Source organism: Opisthocomus hoazin, chromosome 4 (assembly GCF_030867145.1).
Source record: "Opisthocomus hoazin isolate bOpiHoa1 chromosome 4, bOpiHoa1.hap1, whole genome shotgun sequence".
Lineage (NCBI taxonomy): Eukaryota > Metazoa > Chordata > Aves > Opisthocomiformes > Opisthocomidae > Opisthocomus > Opisthocomus hoazin.
Genome location: NC_134417.1, coordinates 45,764,444 through 45,779,288, shown reverse-complemented (window position 1 = coordinate 45,779,288; position 14,845 = coordinate 45,764,444). Strand labels below are relative to the sequence as shown.

Here is a 14,845-nt window from a genome sequence, read left to right as displayed (position 1 = left end):
GCATTTGTATTGGAGAGTCACGTGGCTTGGTAACAGACTGCCCATCGGGCAGCTAGCAGCAAGCAGCCCATCAACGCTTGCTTGTCCCAGAATTCAATTACAGGTTGTTGCTTCAGTTTCTCAGCAAAAACTTTGCCTTCTTGAAAGAAACTGCAGCTTTCCATTGTGTGATTCCTTCCTGGAAAGTAGACCTTTTTAAGGAGAGCTTTAAAAGCAAACTGATGCACCTTCTAAAGAAACTAAACTGAATATGCATTTTCTTGTCAGATGTAGGCTTCAGTGTTATTGATGTGCCCTTCAGTGAGATTTCAGCTGCGCACAGACAAGAGAGCGTGTTCATGTTCTCTGCCTGGACAAGCACAACTCTGTGAATCGGATGGATCTTGTGATTCTAAACCTGAGATTATTCCCATGAATAGTTTGCAATATTTATTTTAAATTTGCTGGTTCCATGAACATTCTTGCCCTTAAGGACATTACGGTTTGGTAGTGTTTCACAGATTGCACAAATTTCTTAAAGAGTTTGAGGTACACCTGTTGGGCAGGGGATGTTCTGCCTTGTTCTGCCAAGAGCAGATACAAATATAGGACATAGAAACCATCCCAAACAGCTAACATATTGCAAAAACTTCTTCACTGCTCTTGCAGATTTGTTGAAACACAGAAAGATGTGGGGTAGGCCTGGGGCTGTAGAATTTCGTGGTTTAAGTCCTTGACACTGAATTTGGGATGAAAAGCCAACAGAGTTACATTACTATATTTGCTCTTTCTATTGGCAAGCAAGCAATTTATGCCTTTGCGCATATTATTTGATAGTCTGATTATGTTCTTGGCTTTAAGTACCTTCATTTTTATGCTTAGACTGGTACTATTTGCATTAGAACCCTGCAGATTTTTCAAAATTTGTGACAACGTGGAGAACTTCCTGGTGTTCATATTCATTAAGCATTCACACACCAGTTGTGGAACATTCTGGTAACAATGTCCATGACCATTATGCTAGAAGACCAAGAGGTATTAAATACATACATGATGTTTACCCGAGTTGGAAAATGCTGCAAGGATTTAATTTTATAATTCCTTTCTGTCTTGTTAAAATAATAGTTTGATAGGTCAAAAATGAATCCACAATATTATTTCCATCTTACGTTGTGTGTTATGTGTGTTTTGGACCCGAAGCAATCCCCATTGTACCACAATGTATCTGTCTAATTTTCTGTTTTAGATTCAGTATTGTTTACCTCAAGCCTTGAGAGAGAGGTTTTAGAGGGAGAGTGAATAGGCAGCAGTACAAATTTGACTTTTCTCTATTTTCTGTTTCAAAAGTCTATTCATCCATCTCTAATAGAAATGAAACTTCAGGAACAAAGACTTAGCAGCTTGTGCAATTTTGTGTGTGTCTTTGAGACTCGGCGTCAAGTGGAGAAAAAAATCTTACTGATACACAAACAGGAGCCTAGCAACAATGAAGTATTGGTCTTACTGAGTTCAATGGCAAAACTCCCATTGACTTTAGGAGGATTGGGATTTTATTCCCAGCCTTCATGTTCCCAGCTTCCTTTGATATGTTGCATTATAAAACAAAAATATCCTGTCAAACATTTATTTCTTTCCCCAAAGCCTTCTTTTCTTGCTGTCTGTGCCTAAGAGACATTGGAATGTTTTTGACAATATTGCAGTCAAGCCCTAATCCAGCAAAGGCAGTTAAATATGTAAATGGAGCTCTTAGCACCAGGCAGACTGCTCCTACAGCAGCCACTAGCCATAGGCTTGAATTGCTGTTGGACTGCATTCCAGTAATTTGACGTAAGAAAATTTCGATGTCGATACACATGCTGTTGTCTAATGTCCATGAATTATCCAGTGCCTGTGACAGTGTTCCTGCGAGAAAGACAGAAAAATGGCTAACTGTTAGATACTTAATATACATTGTTATCTGATATTCCCTCACGTGTGAAGTGCCGCGCACATGGATGGGTACCATTGGTATCGGTAATACAGTGATATTTATACTGCTGTGTTTAGGTGCTGGAACTTTTATGTGTTAAAATTGTCTTTGGCTTTTTGCAAAACTTTTTTCCTGCCACCCACTCCTTGGCACTCTGTATCCCATTAGTTTTAACAAGGAAGACCTAACTATGGAGGTTGTGGCAGCTTTGATCACTCATGCATGTGTCCATTGTAGCTCACTGCAGGCTGTGTAAATAGCTTAGAAGAAATAGTGTTAAAACCAAGCTCATTGCAGGCTGTGGAAACAGTTTGGAAGAAATACATATAAACCCAAGTGTCATCCAACTTGGTAGCATGGGATGGGTATTATCCCTGTCCCATCTCTAAATAGCAAATATGTAGATGTCCTCTCCAGTTCTACAATAGATGTCCAAAGAACTTAAGCATATGCCAATATGTAAGCACATGCAACTCAGTGAAAGACTTCAAATCTCCGCTTGCAAAAAAACTTGCTGTGAAACATCATCCAAGTTAGCCTTTGGAATAAAGCCATTGCTTCGCAAAGCAGTGCATCCGGCTGGTCTTTATTTTGAAGATAGGCATCTGCAAAACTTCCTTGAAGAATCAAGGCCTATACATAATTGGTATGAATGTATTGTTTTGTAGTACATTATCAGTTTAAACTATGTGTGTCCTCTAATGCCTGAAACCTCAAGGGCAGGATATGCTCCCAAGGTCTGGAAAAAGCCCACAGTCTAATTTCACATGGGTTTTTTTCCCTGTATCACTCTTGGATAAAAGGAAGATGTTTGTTATATGTCCCACAAAAGATGTTTGAAAAGCAACCTTGGCAGGAAGAATACTCTACCCTCGCTATAGTAACTTAAAACCACATCCCTTCAGCTAGAGAAGGCAAGGGAACCACAACACCAAGGCCGTGTTTTCTCTGGGTGGAGGAGCTGGGTCCCCATGCTGGCTGGTGTGTCTGTTGCAATGTGCGCCACAAGTGCCCAGAAGGAACCCACCACTCCAGGCTTTGGACGAACAGTGCTGTGTAGCCCCAGCAGTTTTCCCATCATTGAGCTTTACTTCTACACTGTGATGATAGCATGGTTCTTCAAGCTACTCTTTTCACGCAAGGCCAGGCTTCTGTCATATCCAGGGAGAAGGGCAGAATTTTGGAGCCAGGTTTTCCAAATCAGCAAATGTATAATAATTCAGTTGGGCAATTAGTGAGTTTTCCTAAGTAGGTAAGCAGGTTAGCCAGGTGTTCATCTGCTTTTCATCTTAATGGTAGCTAAGTATGAAACTTCTGCAGGTGCCTTTGAGAATTGCACTAGGCCTGTCCCTTTGATACGAAGTGCCAAGATACTCTGGAAAATCTGATCCTTTTTCTGCTAATGTAAGGGAGTAGACCTTATTTCAAAACTGTGTAATACTGTGCAGAATGTAAGTCTTTTGCTTCAGAGTTGATGAATAAAAATCAGTGCTTACTAAGACCGAGTTATAAAGAAAGGAAAAAAAAGAAGGGGGGAGGGGGTGCTGAATCAAGTGCACATTTACAGTTCCTAGTAGTGGTAACAAATACTTCTTACTCAGTACTTTGTAAAGTCACAGCATTGTGCAGACATTAATTAATTAATTTAGGTTCCAGTGAAATTATACAATTAATTAAAGTGTCCAATTTAAAATGTTACAGCTGATGAGCTGATCTGTCTCATGCCCTAGAAGAAGCATTCTGTCCTTTCTATACACTCCCACATACATTTGGTCCACAAAGACTGCTCTTGCATGTTCACGCTGCCACGCAGCTTGCCGTGGTCAGAGTAGCTTTCACAAGACAGTGCTTCCTAATTCTGCTATAACAGATTCCATCTGCTGGGAGAGGAAGAAGGAAAAGAAACCTTTCTCGTATCCTATCAGGGAAGGAAGCAATGCAGGGTGGGGAGAGATGACTGGATAATCCTCTTAATAAAGCATATATATTTATTGCTTATTGCAGGTATAGTTGCAATCTGGAGGTGTATTTCATATACCCACTAAAACACTTGTGCTGAACAAGTTTACTGAGTTCACGGTACACATCCTGTATTCCCTTTAGTATTGTTCTTACTCTGTGCTGCTGGTGCATATAGGTATCTTTCAAGCCACTGCCATCATCATCAGAATTTTATTCTGTGACAGAATAAAGCATGCTCTGCATAGAAAGCTGAAATATTGATTAGATGGAGATGTTTGGACCATGCAACAGACTATCTCATTGTGGTCTTTAACCCATGGACCTTCCTTATTGCTAGAAAGGGAACAAGCAATTCCCTCTCACCCCTAGGAATATTGGTCTTAAATAGCTTGATAACCAGTGTCATCAGTAGTGTTGAGTCATTGCAGGAGAACCTAAAAGAGTTTGAAGGTTTGTGCACATATACAAGACCTCACATCACATTTCATTGTGACTTTCAGAGTGAAACATGGAGTATTAATGGCAGTACTTTTGTGTAAACTGTGTGGAAAACACCATGATTACTGGCCAGATTATAAGTGCATTTTGTAAATCCCAGGGTTTTGTAGCTGCTGGAATTCCCTTGCAGACAGCCTGTGAGGGGCTTTCAGTACTTCAACATGAAGTTTCTAATTCTTTATGCGTTTGAAAAAGGCACTGCTTCTTGAAGTTAGCATCCCATGGGAAGGAGAATGATGACCTTGCAGTATCTTCTAAAGCATTAGATATCACTGGCCCCTGTAGAGGCTACAAATTCATTATGGTATCACAACTTCACATTGCTGAGGGCATTAACAAGTAACATACAGACACCACAATTAAGATGTCAAAGAGAAGAAAGTGAAGATGACAAAGAATGAGAGTACCTGACAAATGGACAACAGTATGCTTGCAGGGCAAACCACTTGTATTTGTGTATAGAGAGTTAATCCAGAGCCGTAAAGCACAGGCAGAGAAAGAAAATGGTTTCAAACCCTGTGATCTTTTGACCTTGTCTTGGAGGTAGAGTGGAGCAAATATCTCCCGTTTTATGTCTCTCGCTTCAGTAGTGCTTGGGTTTGGCAGTGTTGTTTCCTTAGAGCAACTGGCCATTTCACTGAGTTCAAAGCTGGTTTGTTCTGCCATCTCAGGAAGGAAGAGCTGTTTTTTTCTGATCGAAGCCCTGTACATGCCTGAGAGCGTCATGTCAAATCCCTGCCCTGGGACCTACTTCTTAGCGCTGAGGTTGTGAAGCATAAAGTTAATCACATTACAGTCTGTGCTGCACAGAGGTGCCCTGACAGTTGTTGAGGATAAAGCCTGCGTCGGATAGAGAGAGGAAGAGCAATAGGTGCTTAGGGAAGGAGGATGCTCTGAGACCGATTCCCAGGATCAGACAAGGAAGATGTGCAGGAATGGAGTAGTTGCTACAGCTTAATGGGAATGGACACTGGCAGCTTTTTTTTCAGGCAGAACAATCCCTTAGGAGAGAGATCATCTACAAGATAGAGTAACAGGACCCTGGGCCTCAGCTATGCATATTGCAGTGCATCTTTCCTGGCCCTTGGGAGATTTGTGACTGGGACCCTTAGCTGCAAAGTCCCTGCAAAACATGTATGTGACTGACAGGAAATCAGATATAAATCTTCTGGCCTCTGAGGTGGAGATGACTGGTCTGGAGACAGCATAAGACGGAGAATGCTTAGTATATGTCATTGAAGAAAGGGCTTCTGTGGGAAAAATATAGGTCCTCTCTCCTTGTAGTTTACAGAGCCAGAGAAAACCTGGGGTCAGTGGTGTGCAGTGTACATAGATTTGATTAGCTCTTGTTTCAGGAAAATCTGTTTCAGAAATCAAAGGAAATTCTGAGGAAAATGTCTTGGTCTTTGTTGTTATCGGGAGCATCTCTTTACTTTCCTGGCTATTGAGCTTCTCCTCTGGATTACAAGGTACCTGTCTTGGTGTTTCCCAGTATAGAAAATATCCCTCTTTCTTGTGGAAGGTGATGATGCCATTTGGTGACTTTGTGTGGTTATTTGAAGCCCTGAGAAGGCCACTGCCACCTCCTGTGTGTGTTCCTTGCTCCTGGCCTCATGTGAAATAGGCAGAGCAGCGAATGCAGCAGCAGGGAGAGCTGTGGGGATGCTGTAGCATCAATCCGAAACTAGGACATCCAGTTAACTGTGCATTACTCCTGCCAGAGCAACATGCCTTTCCCACAGTGGTTTTCACTGGTTTATCAAAATTTTCAGCATTATTCCCCTAGTTTTCAGGCTCTGTTGTGGCCCAGAGCTGCACAGCATGGTTCAGCGCAGGAGCTTGTGCTTCTCCGGACTGTGGGCTGGTCGTGCTCCAGAGCAGCCCCATCGCAGAAAGAACAGCTTGAGGGTTACATTCAATTAGCATAAATTGCCAAAGGCCCAAAATATGTTGTAAAGCCAGTGTGGATTGTTAAGCCTCAAAACATGCTCTCTTTTTCCTGCTTCTTTTCCTTTGTTGACTCTGTGGAGGAGATGAGGCTTAGAGCCCCATTTGTTCTTCTCAGAGGAGGGATGTTCCTGATTGCAGCTGCAAGAGTGAGGCTTAATCCACCTCCTGATATCAGGGAGCCCAAGGGCAGCTGTTCTTGTTGCTGCGTTTCTCAGTGTCTGCTGTTCCTACATGTCTTATTTTTTGAACTGTAAGTATTTTGGGCTAGGGGTTGACAGTATTTGGGTGTGTTGTACAGTGCTGAGCGTTCATTTGGCTCTTAGTTAGTAATTACAACAATTAATAAGAAATATCATATGGCTAAAAATATTGTAACTCTCAAAAGAATAGTTGGGCCATTCATTTTTTGTGCCTATGAGTGTGTGCCTCATTTAAGCCAATTATTTTTCTATTAACAGGCATTGGTTATGCCTTCCTTCTGCTTTTATTTTTAGAAGTATTCAGATTATTACAGAAAGTGTGAAGAATTAATGAAAAAAGAAATCTGTCTGCTAGTAGTTGTCTCTTAAAATTAAATTTCCTGGTTGAATAATCCTACATTTAGTCCTCCAAGGGATGTGTTGCCTATAGGGAACATTCTTTGCACCCTCAGGTGCTTGCTGTCAAAATGTCAGAGGATGGGAGATGAATCCAAATGAATTAATGAATCCAGATACTCATTTGGAAATCAGGTGGTGTTTAATTGTGGCATTACCAATACCTATCCTAACACATTTAATCACAAATGTGAGATTTATGGAGTAGAGACATGTTATTCGCAAATTAATTTGCAAGTTGTATTCTGTTTTGCAGACAATGCAGCAAAATTAGGATAGAGTCACCATAATTATGATAGAGTCCCTCTTGCTCACTGTCTCATAGGAGACTGGGAAATCTCAGTCTTCAGTGTTTCAAGGTGAATGTTTCAGGTCTAGCAGAAGTGATGCTTTTCAGAGTGGCATGGACAAGTGTAAAGCCTCTTTTGTCCTGTAGATTGAAGGGATTCAAGCTTTACATCCATGGAGGAAAGGAGATCACACATGGTCCTGCTGCATCTGCAAACTGCATGTAGTATGTGCTGCTTTTTGGACTGGAGGCATATTGTCACTGGCTGTCCAAGAGTTTCTGTTCCTGTTCAGTGACTGTATTGATAGGAGTGGTACGTTGCTGAGCCCGTGATCTAGCGCAAACAATGCATTGGTGCGTGTTTGCTCTGGGCAGCAGCATTCACAAGGGAGTGAATCTCAGACCAAGCATTTGGCTCACCTCAGTACTTAAATCTTCAAAGCAGTATTTACAGTTGATTTTTAAAGTAATTCATGAGCTTATAGAGGTGTATTTCTCCAAAGTTTAGGTGTAAGTAGAATATAATGTTTATTGCTGTTAAGAAAGGACTGTAATGCAGTGTATCCATTTCACAGATAATTTTGGAAGAACTATTTCAGAGGTGTTTCAAATATTGAGTAGAAATTGTTGAAAAGCTTTGATTACTGCCTTCTATCATGAGAACCAAAGCACAGATAAGTATATTTTTGTTTGAAGAGTGATCTGATATGCTGAGGGGGGACTTGGAGAGGTGTGCAGGAGGGTACAGGTTTGTGTTTGTATTTTTTAAAAACAATCAAGACTTTCTTTTGTGAAGTAAAGTTGTTTTGTGGTGCCGCGTGTATAAAGACATTGGTTGTTTCAAGCTCAGGTGTCACTGGCAGATGAGTAACAAGATAGTTAGAAGAATTGTAGACTGATCAGCAAGGCTGATTTTTACCAGTCAGAGAGCTTTCTGAGATTACAGTCTGACATGAAGAATTTATTGAGGTGATTTATCCACAGTGCTTGGGAATACATTACGTCCCTACTCTGTCTCAACTAGTATAGAGTGAGTCTCAATATCTACAAATGTATTATTAATGTTACTTTGGAAAGCAATACATTTTTGCATAGTTTCAACATCCTTCGTGTTCGTGGATTTTGAACATAACTCTAAAACTAGCAGTAGATCTTCTGTCATTGAAACAAATAAATCTGGGGAAAATATTAATAAAAGGCCTTTTAAAATGACATTTCATAACAATGCTCAGTCAGCCTTCCTGCTTCTGAGGGTCCCTGGCAACCAGAAATGGAAAGCTCTATAAAAGAGACTGCTGAAAAAATAGAGGGGGAGAATCACGTATTTTGATTTTGCCTGTGGCACTGTCTTCTCATGCTGGAAGCTGCCACATTGAGGTGTGCTTTGTAGAAAAGACGGGTGGAGAAAAGCAAGCTGAAAAAAAGGCAATGGAGGAGACATTCTTTCATGTTCAGTACGTGGCTTTTCCTCTGCATCCATCAGTTCTCGTGCGAAGAAGGAAGCAAAAAAACTTACTAGGTAGAGGGGGGAAACCAAGATCTTTTTTTTTTACAGTCAGCAATAACAGGACAACCATGCTAGGAAAGAGTCTTCAGCTTATGCGTTTCTTTCAATCATGCGATCAGTGGGGATGAGTTCTCTCTGCTTCGCAGTGTCAGGCAGTTCTTTGGCCATCCACCTTCTGCTCACAAGAATCGCTAGCTGACCGCGCTGATGTTTGACTCCTGCCTAGCCTCGTGGGTCCATGTATCTTATTGCTCAGCATGTACAACCAGGGATGAGTTACCAAATGAAGCAGCTGCTTTACAGCCACCAAAGGAGGACCCACACCTAGAACTTCTTATTGCAGCTTTTCTGTGTACTCCTTATGAAGTGTGGAGGAAGGAGTCTGGCAGAGCAGCCCATGTTGCAGCTGGCAAGCCCTTCAGAAACCACCACCAAAGGAGGAGAAGAGCAGAGTAGGCGAAGGTAACTTACCCAGCGCGGGTGGGGAAGATTGCTTTCAGATCAGCGCAGTTCCCTGCACGTCAGAGGTGTAGTAGGAAAGAAAATGAAGTCATTCCGTGAGGCTAGTCATCTGGGACCGCTTTTTCATGCAAGACAAAGCAAAACATATTTTCTACAATGTATCTGTGAAAGAGTAGGAAACAGTCACGAATTTGGCAGTGAGAAAATTTTCCCTTTATAAAGTTATAAGCTGCAATGGTTTCACTTTGACAGCTCTGAAATACACAAGACACTGAACTGAGAGCTTCTCAGGTTTGGAAAATGCAAAACTATGGTAGTTCTGGACTGAGTTACAGCAGAATACTGTGGAAGCCTCTGGTAAATAAGCTTTAGAGATTTACATTCTTAGGTTTGCCTTTCTGAGTAAGCCAATATGTAATAATGCAGCAGGCATTTTTTATGCAGGAAAGGTAGGATGCCAGTAGTATTATACTTGTCATTGTATAAGATCAAAAATGCATTAATTTATACGTATTCCAATTTTAAGATGTCGTTAATTTCAGTGAATTGCAGGGTTTGATTTGAAGCACAAGCGTTTTAATGAAGACATAAATCACCAGTCATAAGCACCTTTTTTGCCATTTTCATATATAAAATCAGGAACTGCATTAGAGGTTCACTGATATCATTCATAGTGCTTCTCACCACTCTTGAGGATGTATTTTCATGACAGGTCTGGTGCTTTGTTGCTTATATTAAACTGGAAGAGTTATAGATTGGGAACTGTATGTATCCAGGGGGAGACAGGTACCTCATAGTCTACTGCATTTGCCACATATTTCAGTGTTTTTAAATATTAGTTTATTTTTATTCCAATACTTAACCCATTTGTCGGTTGTTCAGCAGAAGAGAATTTCAGCCTGTCTGTCATACCATACATGCATTAAGCACATCTACTACCCTATGGTGCATTCATCAGGCACTGCAAATTGTCAAGATATTGCCTCTAGGGCAAGGTTGCATATGAACTGAATCAGTCTTGTGATTTCTTCCCCTTCTCCGACCCCATTTTAATTTGTAGAGGACCTTGGCACTGCAGGTTGTCATAGGAACCTGGTAGATTGTTCAGCAGGAAGAAGGGAGATGCATAGCTTCGCCCATAACTCATTCAGGCTGCTATCTCCAGGAGACGCCCATCAGCATCAGCAAGGAGCACAATATGGAAACAGTCATCAGTGAATTTGTGGTTGCAATAGCGTTCTGGTAAGGGCAGTGACATTTCAGTGTTCCTTTCCAGCCCCAAAGCCACTACAGACCCCAGTAAGGACCAGGAACCCATTGTTTAGGTGCTCTACAAACATAAAGGTGATGGGTATCTGCGAGTGAACTATGTAAAGTAATTGGTGGGGAGACAATGAAGTTAGCTTACTGTATCTCTCCTGCCTTTGCAGAGAGGCAAAGGCTAAACTGTGTTGCAGATGGCTAGTCTTCAACCCAAAAGAGTGCTCCATGGCACAGTTTGGAGATGATGTAAAGGAGAGACCTTGGAAATGTATGTCTGACTGCTACACTTCTTTAGTATTCCCGTCAGCAGCCTTCTAGCTATTTATTCAGCTTTGAACTGAATTATATTTGTGATGTCTTCTATCTACAGCCAATTTTTGTGATGGAGGGGATTTAATGGGTCTCTTTTTTTAAAGGAGCTTTGCTTAGTTCTAAGTCAGTATGCTAAAAGCACCCTTAGGCTGTCTTTAATGCATGTTGGAGTTGCAGTACTCTAAACCACTGCTGGCAATGATGGAGCACCTGCAGTTTTCATTCCTTTAATTTTATTTACTACTGTTTGAGCAAGAATTAATCAGACTGTGAGGAGAATGCTGCAAAGTTTGGGTAGGGTTGTGGCTACCCAAGCTGCTTCCCTCAAAAAAACAATGTCTGTCCATTTCCCTGTGACCATGTCTATGCTGGTGGTCCAGCTCAAGAGAAGATCAACAATATTTGAGGAAGAAAAAAAATAGTCCTGAGCATCTCTTCTCTAAAAATTATTGTTACAGCTGAGATATAGAAATTATTAACATGCTTTGTAAAGGGTACTCAGCAAGTACAAGTCAGTCAATGAAGCAACAGTGTGTACAATGGGAATGTGGAAGCATTGGAAATGAGGATTCATTTTTAGTATTGCTTAGGAAATATTTCAAACAAGTGAACAGAGAATGCAAGAGCATGAAACATGCCACGTGCTCCACAACAAGAAGATGTCACCAAAGAGAAACCCTGGGATCTCTGGTGCTCTGAGTATCACATCCAGGTTTCTTTGTGAACTGTCATCTTTCGGTGTATGAGCTGCTTGATACCAAATTGTTTCATTGCCATGAGGAACAAGTAAAAGTAGTTTATTATTAATGCTTCTATAGGTTCTAAAGATCATACTCTGCCTGTATTTCTAGTAGAGTAAGTCCAGAGTGACACCACTCAAATTTCTTTTAATTCACTGAATCAGATTCTCAGTGCACAGAAATAAGTACATGATTAGCTTGGTTTAAGTCATTATCACTCCACTAAACTAAATTACACCCTTTTATATATACTTTATGTGTTATGTGTTTATTTTTTGTATTATATTAGTAAAATACAGAGATGCTACAGAAAAGTATGACAGATAGAAAACAATTAGTTATGTGAGCTGTGACTGGCTTTCTTGTGTCCTTCTATCATGGTTCATGTTGTTGAAAACACTGCTCATTCTTCAAACCCTTCTTTTTTATTAACTTCAATGTATACAGTGTACACAATATATGCAGTGCAGTGAGATAAAGAGCACAGTGACTGTGTTCACTCACAATGTCCGTGCCTGTCCTTCCAGCAGTGTGATGGGTCCTAGTAAATAGCAGTTAATTTAAATACTTTGGGTCCTAGTAATACTGGTAAAATTTAGATTCCATTGAAAAACCTTGCTGGGAATGCTTCCTGCCCATGATGTCTGTAAAAGCTTATAAGCAGTTAAGCAACTGATGTGCTGTGATGGGTGTTTTTTATACCAAACAGAATAATTTTCTAGTGTCCTGTCGTGGCTGAATATATTTGGTAAGCCACAGTGTCCATGAACTCATTGTGTTATTCTTCTGTAATACATATTTATAAACTTAGGACATACCTGTAGTGCAAAAAAAACCATAAAACAAAACAACAACAAAAAATGGATTAGTTGGCTAGATTCGGACAAATGAAGACAAACAGTGAAGACAAAGCAGGTTTAAATTCAAGTTAGGACTTGGTCAGGTGAAGCTCACCTTGTAGGCACAGCTTAACTGCAGTTAATACAATACTGATACTGTATTGCAAACCCATTGATTTAGTAGAATATTTGTTTGCAAAATTTTAAACTGGTAGATATCCATTGAAGCATCTTAAGGATGTTCTTCCTGTTTTCCCATTAGTGTAGTCTCACAGAAGCAGATATGGAAGGTATGTGCAAGTCCTTTTTCACATGCAGCTACTCACATGAGTACTTGATCTGAAATCCCTCAAGTATCTCTTAATTTATTTTCTGGACCTTGACAACGGCTTTCTTCTGCTAGCACAGGCTTTTAGGCATTGCCAGAACAGCTGGTGCAATCAGCTGCAGATTCTCGTCTTGATTGCTCTGATAATTTAATTTTGAGGAGAAAAAATTTAATTCAGTAGATCATCTTTAGATTTATACAGGTGTTAAGTGTGATCTGGTTCCCTCCACACCCGTTCCAAAGACTGATCTACTGAATTATTTTAAAACTTTCATATCCCTGCTTGCCTCATTTGCTTTAAATTTTGTCTATTTACTGTAGTCCTAGATAGTATGCAGCTGTCTAAGCTGGTGGATTGTCACATGAGAGACCAGTAGCAGACACCTGGCGGGGTAGGATGCTTCATAGGGAGATGATCCCCTGAAGTATACCAATTTTGCAGCCATACGAGTGGTGCACAGCCCAAGGAGGAAAGTTGTATGGAGTGACAGATGGATGCCTCTGGTTGACTTCTCTGTAGGTGCAGGAGGAGCAGATGGCAGGCACGATAATGTCCAGCCATATGATTTTATGTACCTTTGCCCCCTCAGCATGGCTGTGAATAGTAGTAAGTAAGGCTGGGGCCTTCTGAGTTGCTGTGCCGTGGCACAAGGTGCTTCTCTCAGCAGAGCAGAGGAAAAAAAGCAAACCCATAGCCTCACTTCTGTGCATTGCATGGCAGACGCAAACACCTCTGGTAATTCAGACACACACACAGTTATGAGCAATTACGGAAGAATAATGTTGTGTATTATTTCTTCTTCTGAGGCTCTCATGGTGTTTTGTGTAGATAAACCGAATAGCTCGTACCTCATTAGTGAGATCCAGAAATGAACCTCCCCTTAACTACTTCTGTGTTTGGTGTACTGTAAACACTTGTTGTAGGTAGTGTAACCAGGTGTGTAATTAGTTTCTCTGCCTGTTTTTCAGGTGGGAAGCAAAATCTATGCAGGGAAAAAACTCACAACTCACTTGAAGACCCTCAGCAACTCGGTGGCAGAGCAGAGCTGGAGTGTCATCTCAGGCAGCCAGCCTACACACAGGGTGCAGGCATCCCATACCTGGGGGCTCTTAGTGCGCCTGAGCTGGAAGCATCAGGTTGGGGGTTTAGAAGTGGCAGGATGATTGGACTCACATTGCAGAAATATCTGAAGAACGGTCTTTTCTGTGTAATTCCTGGTTGGTTTTGGTGAGCATGGACCCAAATTTCAAAGTTTTTCTCAAAACACTTTTTTTCCCTGGACTGGACTTAGTTCAGATGATGACTTGATCAAAGCAGGAGAGTGATGATTTGATCTGAGATTGCTTTCACTTCTCTGAGTGATGGCTGAGTAGTTCTTCCATCTTAGATGAAGTAAAGCCTGATCGTGAACAGACATTAATCTCTACTGAGAAATTTTTCTGTAATGGAAAACGGAAAGAAAATGAATCCACGATTTTTTCAGCTCTTGCCTTTCCTCTTCCATAGCAGAAAGAACTGATTGTTTTACAAGAAGGGTCCCAGCAAGAAGCTAAAAGTCTCAATAAAGCAAAGTGACTGTACAGTCAGGGTATAGTGACCAGGCTAATCTCTGGTATGACAGACCTCACTGGCTGCTGGGGAGCCCTAAAGTCTCCGCATCAGCCGTCTTGCCCACAGTAATGGAATAATACAAGGAAACCTTGACTTCAGGAAGCTTCTTCCTCTCACCTGTGAAGAGGCCCAACAACCTCTCACCTTCCAGGAGCCACTGGAAATCAATATGTAGAAAGAAGTGGGGCTGTTTAAGGTGAATAGTGTGAAGTTACTACAGCCAGAAGAGTTCCTCTCAGATACAACTTTCTCAAGGTTATGCTGCCCATCTTCAAGTGGCAGGGACAAGGGCACAAAAGTTCATGAAATCTTTCTGTAGTTTATTATTTCTGGTGATAACAATAGTCCTGTTTTGTTCAAGCAGGAGAAAGGCCCATTTTTCAAACACTGTACACAAATATGCAATACTATCCTAGATCTTAATGCATTCAAAATCTGAACAGAGGGAAGATGAGCAAAAGCATTATTTTCGCCTTGGAAAATTGAAACAATATAGGAATTGCCTTTCCCAAGATTGCAGGGAGATCTGGTAGATCCAA

The 14,845-nt window shown here is 41.0% G+C and overlaps 1 protein-coding gene across 2 annotated transcripts in view; it reads left to right on the top strand.

Annotated features, from left to right (window-relative positions):
* TMEM108 (transmembrane protein 108) overlaps window positions 1-14,845 on the top strand; it is a 172,528-nt gene that overhangs the window by 90,780 nt on the left and 66,903 nt on the right. The gene's annotated exons all lie outside the window — the stretch shown is intronic.